At 34.1% G+C, this 14,030-nt stretch overlaps 1 protein-coding gene across 4 annotated transcripts in view; it reads left to right on the forward strand.

Annotated features, from left to right (window-relative positions):
* NLGN1 (neuroligin 1) overlaps positions 1-14,030 on the forward strand; it is an 875,473-nt gene that overhangs the window by 147,912 nt on the left and 713,531 nt on the right. For 3 of the 4 annotated variants that reach the window (XM_036851595.1, XM_036851596.1, XM_036851597.1), the window contains exon 1: positions 10,243-10,878. The exons of the other annotated variant lie outside the window; for it this stretch is intronic. The gene's annotated coding sequence lies outside the window, so the exon portion shown is untranslated. Of the gene's footprint in view, positions 1-10,242; positions 10,879-14,030 lie in introns of those variants that run through there. 4 annotated transcript variants of the gene reach the window in all.

The raw sequence follows: 14,030 nt of genomic DNA on the forward strand, positions 1-14,030 counted from the left end.
CTCAGAGGGAATAAAGTGTCACTAGCAAGTGGAACACTTAGGAATTGAATCCAGATCCATCTGATAGCAAGCAAATCCTGTGCACATCACTCTGTGCTAGAAGGTCCAGTTTAATTCAGTTAAATATATTTAATATTATATACACTTATACATTATATATTGTATTATACGTATGTTAAAAAAAGAGAGGTAGAAGGGGAGAAAGAGAGAATGAGAAAAGGAGGGAGGCAAGCTATATTGAGACTGTATTCTGTTTTCTGTTATTATTGCTATTATTATTGTTATTATTTTGTCTTTTACATTGCTTCCTGGTCTACTTCTTGATGTATTCTGGGAGCAAGAGGATAGAGAAAGATTTTTTAATTTCACCAATATTAGGAGTCAAAAAAGATGAAAGGACATTGGCATTATATCATAAAATTTCATTTCAAATGTATGTGGCCAAAATTAAGATTGATATTGAGTTGTATTTTGACTAGTTTGTTTTAGATTTGGATTAATTTTGAAGCTTTTATTAAAAGCACTCTATTTATAACCCAAAGTTCTTTGTAACTCAATTAAATGCTATCAATAAGAAAAACCTTTTGAGTATGGTGTTAGGTAGTGTTCTAATTTCATTCTTTTACATGTAGCTGTCCAGTTTTCCCAGCACCACTTATTGAAGAGGCTGTCTTTTCTCCATTGTATGTTCTTGCCTCCTTTGTCATAAATTAGGTGCCCATATGTGCATGGGATTATCTTGGGCATTCCGTCTTGTACCATTGATCTATATTTCTATTTTTGTGACAGTACCATACTGTCTTGATTACTGTAGCTTTGTGGTTCAGTTCGAAGTCAGGGGGACTGATTCCTCCAACTCCGTTTTTCTTTCTCAAGATTGCTTTGGCTATTTGGTGTCTTTTGTGTTTCCATACGAATTGTAAATTTTTTTGTTCTAATTCTGTGAAGAATGCCATTGGTTCACTTTATTGTACAAAAGAAACTAACACAGTATTGTGAAGCAATTATACTCCATTAAAGATCTGTTAAAAAAAAAAGAAATACCTTTTGATAAAGATATGGTTGATTAATTAAATAGAAATATTCAATTATATTGATGAGTAAACCAGAAATAAGGAGACCTTACTGCACTAGAAGATAGAGCAAGATACTAGATGTTAAAATTTGATTAAATAAAATTAAAATTCAATTTGAAATTTAATATTTAAATAATTTATATCAGGCTTCCTATAAATGAGTAGTTTGAAAAAGCATTATTGGAAAGCATATTTCCAAAAACACTTGATCATTTTAGATATTCTGTTTTTAAAAGTGTATGATCCAAGGCAGGCTCCTAGCAAAGTTTCTCATTTATACCCATCATTAGACTAATTTTATTAATGGACAGTCCTGATTACAAAACAAATTCCTTTGGAAACTTTAATCCTCAAAAAAAGGGAAAAGAAAACAGGTCATCAAAGAACATTCATTGGATGCCACAGAAGAATGATTGTTCAACTTTCAAAGGATCTACTTAACTACTCCATCATTCAGCTTCAGAAGAAAATTATGAGTGGTTTTTATAAAAGGCCTTGGAAGGAGTCAGGATAAACAAATTGAGCCACATTTTTGATCTGCCACCCCAGTAATTCTAATAGAAAGATTTTATTCTGATTTGTCATACACTTAGTGAACACATGTGAATGTGGGTTCTAGAATTTCAGTTAATGCCCAGAATAGTAAACTTCAGTTTCTGGAATTCTGTTTGAAAAACAGGACAGTTAACAATTTTCATGGCATTTTTCCATGGTGACTCAAAGATAGATATTAGTTCCCAGAATACATCTTCACATATTTTTAGTATCCTATTAGGTAATTGATTTAGACTTGGAATCTTAAAACTAATTTAAATCACCTTAGGCTTTCTTACCATTTCCTCATTATCATATTCTTTTCTAGTTCGAACATCATTCTTCTCTATGGAGAAATTGGAAGCTAGGGTTTAATGGTTTGCTTTTCTATTGGTCATTTGTTCATATTACCTAGTTGGCCCCAAACAATGTCATTCTTATCCTATCCTTGGTTATCTTTTTGCTCTGAAAATATCAGAGAAATTTCTTTTCTTATATCCTAAGCATTTTTCACAAACATCAGACAACTCAGTATTATTAAGTATTCATATTCTTCTTTCATGTTATGTTGTTCTTCCTTTCCCAGTTTTTCTTTTTAAACATACTTCTTAAGTGCAAAGTTATAAGAAAATTGACCATATAATCATCCTGATTTCTTTAGATTCCTTTATGATTCTTAATCTAGATTGTTATAGATAAGAGAATATTAGAATCAACTGTAGAATAATATATGAATTTTTCTTTTTAATTTGTTTCTTACAGTCTGATGCTGCACTGTTCAAGGTGGTAGTCATTTATATGTGGCTTTTGAGCTCTTGAAATGGAATTGGATACCTAGATGTCCAATATAAAGATTAGATTTTGAATACTTCGTGTGAAAAAATTATAAAATATCTCAATAATTTTTGATAGTGTTGCATGTTGAAATGATACTTTTTAAAAATATATTGAGCTAAATAAAATAAATTATTGAATTTATTTTCACCTGATTCTACCTCTTTTTAAAAAACGTGTGTTAGAAAATGTAAAATTGCGTATGTCACACACATTGTTTCTGTTGGGTAGCATTGATTATTCTCAGAATACTTCTAATATTTTTAATTGTTTTATCTTCCTATTGCTGCTGTAACAAATTACCATAAATTTGGTGACTTAAACAACAAAAATTTATTAATTTGTAGTTCAGGAAGTCAGAAGTCTAAAGTGGGTTGGCAAGGGCTGTCTTCTTTGGAGGCTCAGGGAGGAATCCATTTCTTTGCCTTTTCTAGCTTCTAGAGGCTACCTGCATTCCTTGGCTTATGGCCCTTTCCTCCATTTTCTAAGCCAGCAGTGTAGCACCTTCAAATCTCTCTCTATTTATCTCCCTGTGATCTCTGCTTCTGTTATCACATTTCTTAGTCTGACTCTGACTCTTCTGCCTCCTTTTTATAAGGACCCTTCCGATTACATTAGGCCCATCTCAAGATCCTTAATCACATCTACAAATTCCCTTGTGTCATATAAGGTAACATGTTCACAGATTCCAGAGATTAGGATGTGGACATTTTTGGAGGGCCATTGTTCTGCTTACTATATTAAGTACATTTAATGTTATGCATCCTTGGTTTGTTTGCTAATTATAATTTTTAAAATTTAGTTTAAGAACAATGACACTTTAATACAAGCAACCAAACAGAAACAGAAACAAGTCTGAAGTGGCATGGTGCAATGGTTTCTCATCTATCAATGCCATGGACCACAGTGTGACCTTAGTTACATCAGTCATTTGCCTTTTTGGGCTTTTTCTATTTAGCAAAAGGAGATTTTGGGAGTCTATGCAAGGACTATAAAACTGTAATTCTTTGGGTCACAGTTCAAATGTACTCTACTTTGTTTAATGATTAGTTTGAATCCTGGTAAAACTAATTTCAGCTATTTTTCCTGTATCTTTTATCAGATTTGTGAATGAGGATATGAATTATGAATTGATTTAATATATTGCAGATAGCTAAGAATTATACTTGCTTCATTGTATAATAGGTAAACTCCATTTTTCTAAACTACCTTATATTCTGTTAACTTTGTGACTTATAACAAATCTTGCTTTGAACTTTTTTGACATTATCTTCTCTGCATAATGTACTTAAGCAACTACTTTTTAAAAATTACTATTTTGTCTCTTTCCTTCTCTCCCTCCCTTCTAGTAAACTTAGACATAAATGGTCAAGATTTCATTTTTAAAATAACAAAACATCATTTATTAGCTTGCTTATCTCTAGAGAGGTTTGGGAAGTTTTTAGAGAAAAAACCAAAATGCTTAAGCTGAAGGTCATGATTTTTAGAATGGATGGTTGGAAGGTTGAACAACTTCTTATTCATTGAGTGTAATGTGGTTTTATCATTCTATTTGATTGCATCGTTCTACTGTTTGTTTCCAGGTATCAGAAATGATTTTATTCACATACAATCAAAAAGCAAGCTCTAAATCCAAATACATGTGATTTTAGAAAAACTCATCCTTTTGAAACATTTGTTACATAATTCCTAGTTCAATGTAAGTAATCAAACATTAACTAAAGAGGCAGATTTATGTATTCAGAGATCCTGAGAGGGAGAGACAGACACAGACAGACAGAGAGAGGGAGAGAAAGAAAGAGATGGAGACACACACAGAAACACACAGACACAGGGAGAGAGAGAGAGAGAGAGAGAGAGAGAAGGAATATCCATTCCCTTTTAAGATGTAATTTAAAGGTCTCCTTTATTTAATGCTTTAGGAAATTATGGAGCTAAATATTTTGGGACAGGTAGATGATGCTCATTAAATCACTAATTGAACAATAATGAAAATCCAGGCTAGTGTTTACTTTTAATTGTGTAGTTGGCATAAAATCCTATTCAGAGAAGAAAGAGTAACCAACCCATGTGTGTGAAGTCAATGAGATGGCAATGCCATTGGGATAGAACTAAAAATTTTTTTTTCTACCTTGAACTACAGAACATTAATTTTCATGTGACTTTTCCATAGTTAGGTCAAAGTTTACAATAAATTTTATTAATACTGGAAATAAGACTCAAATAAGCTAATATACAGTAAACTTTAATGGATGATGTACAATAGGATGGTTTCCTGGTTTCCTGGTTGTATTTATTTGGTACTAAAGGAATACTTAAGGAATACTTTTAATACTTATTATAAAATACATTTTAGACTGCACTACAATGTATTAAAATTAATCATGGTATGATGGAGTCAGAAGCAGCTAAAATATCAAGAGAATCTGCTGTGACAGTTATGAGAGGGTCAGCATAAATACTATTCAATCTTACAAATACATAAAAGTCTGAAATTTTAAATAAATCAGATATTCCACAAAATGATAATATATTAAGCTATTAACTAAAATCTTTGAAGTTGAAATATATATTTTTAAGTAAAGAATAATTGTACCAATTAAAGATAAGTATCAATTATAGATATTTTAAAAAAGAGCTCCTTCAAAAAGAAATGAAACAGATTCTTAATTATTAGCATAATTATTAGCATATTATTAGCATAATAGCACAAATATTTGGAAGTTTTTAATAGATCAAAATGATTTAAGCTTGTTTTGAAATTTTGGATGTATTTCTGACTAAGTGCCTGAGCTTTGAAAATATGTTTCATTATCTCACACCACCCTTGATGAAGAAGCCCCATTTCTCTATGTAATAGTTTCATCCTAAAATATCTAGTCTTATCATTCCTTCTTTGGTTTCCATTACAGGTCTTCAAACCAAGAAATATAAAGATGCATCTGGTAAATTTAGCATTCAAGCAGGTGTGTTCTCCCAATACATACCTGAAATATTCAGTGTCAGTCAAGTGTTTTAAGTAGTCTTTTCTAATTAAGCAGGCTTATGTGAGCAGATTCTTCCCTGTAGAAAGAACCTCTTCATAAACAGCCACCTTTGCAGTAGTTAGACCTTGTAATGTTGCAACACTTTTTATTTTTATACCTTTCATAATCCCCAATTGCCATTCATTTAGATTCAAGACTTGAGCACTTAAAATGAGGTTACATCAGGGGAGTTCTGAAGATGGTAGAGGAGTATTTTTTCCCAAGACTTGCTTTTGAAATATGTTTTACAATATTTTATAAGGTATTTTTTTTTCAGACATAGACCAATCTTTCATAACATCCTAAAATGTTTACTACCAGGCAGAACTTGATTGATTTGACCTGGTGATAAAAGTGCGCTTTTATATCAATTATCAAAAAAAAAAATTACAGTTCTCTTTTCATAATGACTCTTGTATTAAAAGCAACAATTAAATACTTTCTCATCTAGTTTTTCATAGAACCATGCCATTTCTTTATATGATCCATTTGGTACTAATCATTTTTTTATTTGTTTACAGTAAAGAAATTGAAATAGGATGTGTAATCCTACCTACTGTGGGTTTTTTCAGCTGAAATTTTAGTGATGTAATAAAATTAAAATCCCATATTCCAACTGGCACTCAAGTTTGCCCTTCTTGGCCCTTCATTTCTCATTATTGTTAGTCATAGTAATTTTTTACTTCCCTCCTCTATTTCATTCTCTGAAGAGAGACTAGTGAGCCCATCCAGCATAGAGAATAAATTTGTTTTCTTCATGTACTGACTAGTTTCACTCTTTGATCTATTAAGTCATTCATTCACTAATCATTTGCACTATGAGGAATATAAAGATTAAGTTTCTATCATCTCTGTAAAGTAAATCTTCAGGGAAAGAAGTGAATTTTATTCATATTTTATTCTCATGCTCCTACTTCTCCTTCTTTTACTTTTCCACCTTCATTGACTCTTTCAACCTGTCAAACAAGTTTGCACTTAAACACACTAAAAATGAACCTTCATTTTTATATTAATACCTATATCTCTTCAGTATGCATGGTGAAGTTTTTTTTTTTTTTTTTTTAACTTATTTTTATTATTTATTTATTTTTGGCTGTGTTGGGTCTTCGTTTCTGTGCGAGGGCTTTCTCTAGTTGTGGCAAGCGGGGGCCACTCTTCATTGCAGTGCGCGGGCCTCTCACTATCGCGGCCTCTCTTGTTGCGGAGCACAGGCTCCAGACGCGCAGGCTCAGTAGTTGTGGCTCACGGGCCTAGTTGCTCCGCGGCATGTGGGATCTTCCCAGACCAGGGCTCGAACCCGTGTCCCCTGCATTGGCAGGCAGATTCTCAACCACTGCGCCACCAGGGAAGCCCCCATGGTGACGTATTAATTCAGAATAACTGCTAACCATTTACAATCAACAAATCAATCATCAATAGCAAATTCAGGGTTCGTGGTTGTTTATTTAAAAGTCAAGTCTTCTGTGATATGCTTTGTACCATGCCCAGTATGCAAGAGGTGTTCAATAAGCGGTTACTGAAAGAATATGTCAACCTCTTCAAATTTCAGAAATATTGTATCTACTTCTTGTAGACCCCTTGTCTGCTCTATTCTCAAAGGAAATTAAATTTTTCTCTTCCTCTTTCTTTATAACAAAGCTTCTTTGCTTATTGCCCAGGAACACTGTTCTGAATGGTTGACAATCTATTGTTTGACGATTTGTCCAGACATCTTTCCTGAGTTCACTGTGAGTTGAGAATATTAACTGCTAATATAGCTCATTTTACTTTTAAGATTGGGCTCTAAAAAATTCTTCCCGAATATTTGGTATCTTCTCCTATTTTGCATGAATTATGAAAAATACTACCTAATGACTTTGAAATGAGATATCCAGTTCTCATATTTCACATCAACAAAGCCTCCTTATTTGAATTCACATGTGTGTTTTAAATATTCTGCAAGAATCTTCTTTTGTGTTGTAGTTTGGCTTAGGGCTACTCTGGATTTGGGGGTTTCCAGTTAACTGGTCAGAACTGAACATGATCAATTAATTGCCTGTTTAACAATTTCAGAGGCCCTGTTGCTATATGTAAGATCAAAGGAAAATACCCCCCCCAAAAAAGCTAGTTAAGCATTACTTTTTCCCCCTATTTCAACCATATTTTTCTCATTTAGGTGGTGATTTTTGCTTGCTAGCTGGAAATTTTTATACCCCTTATAGAAATAAATAAGCATCTATGCATTTCCAGTTCTTAGAAATATAAAGTACTACAAATTTTTTAAAAATCTGTATAGATTTAAAAAATCTATATAGACTTCTATGCAGACAGTACATTATGAAATTCTGAACTCCCATACTATTTTTTTCACTTCTACATATACTTATTTTAAACAGAAATTTTTCTAAAACTACAAGCGTTCATAGAAATCATCTAATTTAAATATTTCATTTTAAGAAAATGGTTCAGACATACAAACAGTTTACAATGTGATATTATAAATACCTGTGTGGTCAAGATTCAGTATGAGAAAGAAAGCACTGAACATTGGGTTGAGGCTCCCCACAATGTCTTTCCAATTTCATTAACTTTGGTTCATCCCAGAGATAACCTATGCCCTGAATTTCATACTTATCATTATCATGCATGTTTATATAATTTTGCTACATACACATATGCTCAAAAACAATAGATCTAATTAGATATAATAATGTTTTAAAACTTGATATATAAATATATCATTCCCCCAAGTATCTTTCTGCAACTCTGCTTTTGTTGTTGCTGCTCCACGTTGCATTTTTGAGGTGCAGTCATGCTAACTCAAGTAGCTATAGTGCATTCACTTTTCTTTTTACTGCATCTAATATTGCAGTATGTGAATATTCTATAAATTCCTTGTTCACTAATATATCCAAAGATGTTTTTATTTTTTCTCTTTCAAGTAATTCTGCAATGGGTATTTTCCATACATGCATAGAGACATAGAGAAGAATGCACGAGTGGAGAGACTGGATTTGGGGATGGAAGAATCTTTACCGCTAAACTTCTCTCGAAAGTTGTACTATTACCTGTTCTTCACGGTTTCTCCACATCCTCATAAATATTTCATATTGCTGGACTTATAAAATTTTGCCAATTTCATAGTTGTGAAATGATATTTCATCATTTTAACTTGCATTTCTCTACTAACTAGGGAAATTGAATACCTTTTTCAGATGTTTATTGGACATTGAGAATCCTCTTCTGTCAACTGTTCATCTTGTTGGCTCATTTTTTTCTATAATATTTTTGTCTTTATTGATTTATAAGAAATCTTTATGTACTTGGACACCAATCCTTCTTTGGTTGTATAACCGAAGATATTGCATAGCAAATATATTCTCTCAGTCTATGCTTTGACTTTTTGTGTGTACATACATTTTTTTCATATGCCTAATCTATTGTCTGAATAATTCATCTTTCCTTACTGCCCTCTAATGCCACCTGGTATTTATCAAGTTTCCATAAATGTAGGGATATATTTCTAAGCCCTCTATTTTGTTCCCCTGGACTAACTTCTAGCTATGAACCAAAGCTACATTGCCTCGATTACTGTCATTATATATTAAGCCTTAATAGTCAATATAGAAATTCCCCATACCTTGTTCTTCAAAATTGTATTGACAAGTTTTGACCCTTTCCTCTTGTAAACACACTTTAGAATTAACTTTTCAAGTTCTATGAAAAACTACAGTGGGCTTTCAATAATAATTACTTTAATTTTATAGACTAATTTACAATTGAGTCTTCCATCCAGGAACAAGTATACTTGTTAATTTATTTGAGTTTACTCTTTAATTTTAATAGATAAATTAACCCTGGGTTGGAAGTGACTGCTCAAAGTCACATAGCCAATTAATAACAAAACCAGTGGTAGAAGGAAGATCTGTTGACTCCTTAGTAGCTCGTACACTAAAAACGTTTAATTATTTAGTCAGTTAAGAAAGAAGACCTTGGAGTCCTTGCAGCTACTGCCCCCACCATCAGGAAAGTGAATTCAACTTCCCAAGTTTACTAGGCCCTTGATAAATCAGAGTGTAGTCAGAGGGCTTGCTAGGAATGCAGAATTTCATCTCTTCCCTGCTCCTACTGAATCAGAATCCTCATTTTTAAAAGATCCCTGGGTTATTGGTAGGCACAGTAAAGTTTATGAAATATTGCTTACCAAACAGAATCCTGAAATTCATTGCATTGGTTCTTTTTCTCTAAAACCTGCCCAAAATGCACATATATATACATATGAATATTCCTTTAAAGGAAACAAAATGTTAAGGGTTTTTCTAAAAACAGCATATCTCTGGAATACTGAGGCTTCTTTTGATATCTGTAGTTATTCAGGAAACAAATACATTAGCTTTGAAATCACTAGCTGCCCCAAATTGGCCTTTTAGCTACTATAAGCCATTGGGGAAAATTCTGTAGAAAAAAGATGGAATACTGCGGAGACAGAAGCACAGAAGATTCAGTCTTTAAAGTAAAACAAAGAAGAAAGATCAGACGATTTTTTCAAGTAGTCACATACTATTCATGTTAATCTCTGTTCAGCCTTCTTCTTGTTTCACTACTATAGCAGCCAGTTATCTACAGTGGGGAGAGGGGAGGAAAAAAAAAAAAAAAAGGTGAGGAGAGGGGATTAAAAAAAAAAAAAAAGTGAGATCCCTGCAATATCACCTCAAGCCACTAGGGGTATCTTTGTACCATTTTTCATCCTGCACTGATTTGGAGTAGAAACCTATATTAGGGGAAAACCAGGGTCCTCGGCATTTTTTTGCGAGCAGTGCACCCAGAATCCAAAAAAGACTTTAAAAAGAAAGAAGGAAAGAATCCACAGTTCTTTTGGTCATCTGAACAGGGCTACGAAATCGCTCTACTGGACATCAGCACCAGGGATTCATTTTTGAGGTCAATTTCCAATCGAGATAAATCTATTGGATTAGTAGGATTATCTGATTGCAGCTGAAAGAAGTAACGTTGTTTGATCATTTGTATTTCTTGCCTGATGGTCGGATTTACATGGAGGTGGCTTTGAGTCTCAAGGATTCTGGATCGTGGTTGCATCTGGAGAGAAAAAAGGATCAATCGACACGTTTTGGAAGTGTCCGTGGGTGAATAAAAAAAGAAAAAAAAAAAGGAAGGGGGGGTGCAAAACTGGGGTTGCGGCTGCTTAGAGAAGAAAAAAAAGAAAAAAATAAAGGAAGCATCTTGAATTCTGAAACAAGAATTAACCGGGTGCTCGAGATTCCAAAATAAGCGTCTAGGAACTGGTAAATACTTAGAGCAATTCAGCTTGAATTTGACGGCGAAGTGTTGTAGAAACTGTCTCCTTGAATTATTGGAAGGGGACTGGGGGAAGATGAGGGGGCTCCTTCTGTGGATTTATCTTACTGAGGGTAAGTGTGGGGTCTTTTATTGGGAGGGGGCTGCCTGGGTCTGTGTGCCGCCGCGCGGAAGGTGCTGCGGACACGGTGCCTGTGAAATGGAAAGAAAAGGGGGAGATGTAAACCACCTCGCGCATCTCCGGTGGATCGCTAGGGAGCTACCTAGATCGAGCTTAAAAACCTTATTTTGTGGCGTCGGTGGGGAAGCCAAGCAACCCTCCAAGCTCTCAACTTTGCATTGAAAATCTCTCAGTTGGGAGATTCTTCTTGGATCTAGTGCTTTCTCCTAGTGATACTTTAAGGAGAGGCGGCAGCGATGCCTTGGAAAAACCTGCATGTGGAAGGGGGAAGCCCAAGTAGAAATCGCTGCTGCCTTGGCCGCGGTTTTGGTGGCTGTCTTGGCTTCCAGGGGAATTTTGCAGGGGGAGTTGGCCGTTTCGTATTGTCTCTTTCTCCCTCGCTCTTTCTTCCTTCCCCTTCCCACCTCTCCCTCCTCTCAGAGACACTAAAGAGTTACAGGGTCACTGCGAGACAGTAGAAGTGGGTGACTGGCCATACGTGTTGTTTTGTAATTCACTTGCTCGACTTTGCATAATACAGTCCGAGGTAACTTTCTTCGAGTTGGACGAGTCCAGGAAGGCGTTGCAGCCTTTCTGCCGAGGGCCCAGGCTGGCAAGTGCGCCAGGCAGCCGGCTGCATTTCCGATGGATCCCTACCCTGGCTCCCTCGCCACTTACTGGCTTTTCTTTCCAACTGAGCGGTGCGCGCGTTCCCAGACATTTTCTTGCAGCTGAATTCAGGGATCTTTTTTTTTTTTCTTTTTCTTTTAAAATGTTATTTCATTGCTCTCAGTAAAAGCTCGTCTTTATTTACAGTAGGAAAATCAATTTCAGCAGATATAATTAAAATTAATCACTGAAGTGAGTGAATATTAATTGACTTAGGAAGCTAAAAGTTGCTTTGGAATCAGAAAAGCATATTATTCTGAACCAATTTTGGAGTCCACATAGGTTCAGAACAATTACATATAAAGAAGTGTTTCTTTTAAAATATGTGGCTAGATATGTTAAATAAGTTAATGCACTCCCCTCCCTTTATAAGCTTCTAATACCTCAGCATCATAGTTTTAGGTGGCTTTTGCTACTTAAGGCCAATTTGTTAAATTTTAAACCTCAGATATTCAGCTGTATTAGAATAAAATGGAGATATATAATCGTTAAACTATAAAATAATCTATTTTCTACATTTTAATCTTTTAAAGAAAAGCATCAAATATTTTTTCAGGGGTTTCTGTTTATAGATTATGAAATGTGACCTTTATGGTTTTAACATTGAAACCTCTTCATTAAGTGTGAACTCATTGAAATGCAACTCTTCAATATCATCTAAAGCACTCATCATCCCAATACTTATTTCAGGAATTCCAGATACATCAGACATTCAGGTATTAAAAGAGGAGCCTCACCAAACTTTCTTCCTGGATTTGCGTGTGTATATGTGTTTCGTACATCTAAATACTGAAACAAGAACAATGCCATTCCTTTTTTAAGATTAAATAGTAAAATATGAAACTCTTGTCTCCCAAGGATTCTACAGTGGAAAAGTTACTTATTTCTGCAGACTTTGCGTAAGTTTTTCTAGAGATGATAAAAACAGCAAGAAATAGTTTCTACAAGCCTAACTGTTAGTTTTAAGAAGATATCTGAGAGGTTGTGTTTGCCTTTTTTTTTTTAACGCAGCTCTAAATCACGTGATTTATGTGCAGCAAGAACTAAAAGAATGGATATTCTGCATTTTGGTACATTCTAGCCACTGATCCTGGCCACATAGTCTGCTAATATTAACATCTTTTTCAAAGTTTAAATTAAAAAAGACAGCTAGCAAGTAACATATTAAATGATAATAGTAAATCAATAATGAAGGTGAATGGGAGATGGGCTGGGATTCCTCTTTTTAGACTAGTAGAGAATATAATGTTGATACTATAAAAGTAGATGGAGAATATGAAATACGAAAAAGGAAGTCATTTTAAAATTTAATTTGCATATTTCACAACCACTGACCCAGTGGTCATGGCATGTGCCATAGTGCTAAAGCCAGGAGAGTCAGCTTAAAGTGCCTTTGTCATGGCTGAACAATATTTTCATCTGTCAAGAATAATCAATACTTAGTAGTCCCTCGTTCCATTTTCTTTTGGCAGTAAAAATGAAAAGGGGGAAACTTTGGCCCACTCTATGGTTTCTACAAGCAGTTCCTACATAAAACTTTGGTAAACTTTGTAGGTGGTAGATCCACTTTGGAAGGTTAATAATGATAGAAATAAAAATAAACAAAATGATACACCACAAAAAAAATTTAAAGCTGTAGCCAGTAAATGAAGAGCAAGTTACCCAGTTACATAAAAGTTCTCTATTAATAGAGTGGATGACTCTAAGAACTATTGAAAAACCTGAAGAGTTCATTTAAAAAATTAATCACATTTGCTCTACTTTATCGAAATACATTGTTTTTTTTTGGTCATGATTATTAAAAAGAACATGGTAGCCTTGATCAGCTGTTTCAATTTTGCTATTGAATAACACAGAATGTGGTAGTTTGGGGTAAAGAAATAGAAACTCTCAATTAGCCCTGAAAGCTGCAAGCACAGTTCCTAATGTATGTGACAAGAAATAGCATTGGATTCCCTAAAGCTTATCACCATGGAAAAACTGATGTTGATTCACTGGAGCTTTGCTGTACCTGTCCCTCGAAAGCCTTCCATGTGTTCTAGCTGGCCTAACATTCAGGGGGTGCTGAATACATTTGCTGCAGATTCGTTCCATGATTTTGAGACATTTAAATACAGTTAAATGTTATTCTACATTAACTGATTTTTTTTTAAAGCAAATTGCTACACACTCTTAATTGAAAGCAAAATGAAAAGGGCAATCCTCTTTTAATGATTTGTTGAAATTTAACACATGGCTTCTCAAAATGCAAATCTTCCATCTCTTCTGCTTTATCGAGAAATGCAAAAAAATAAAACCCTTAAAACTTACAAAGTTTCAATTTTTAATATTTCAAATTTGCAAAGCACAGAAACATTAAAAAAAATTAACATATAGAACACTCATGATGAATTTAGGGTGTCCTTTTAAATGCCTTTTAAAAGGTAATTTAAAACA

This window comes from Balaenoptera musculus, chromosome 4, assembly GCF_009873245.2.
Source record: "Balaenoptera musculus isolate JJ_BM4_2016_0621 chromosome 4, mBalMus1.pri.v3, whole genome shotgun sequence".
Classification (NCBI taxonomy): domain Eukaryota; kingdom Metazoa; phylum Chordata; class Mammalia; order Artiodactyla; family Balaenopteridae; genus Balaenoptera; species Balaenoptera musculus.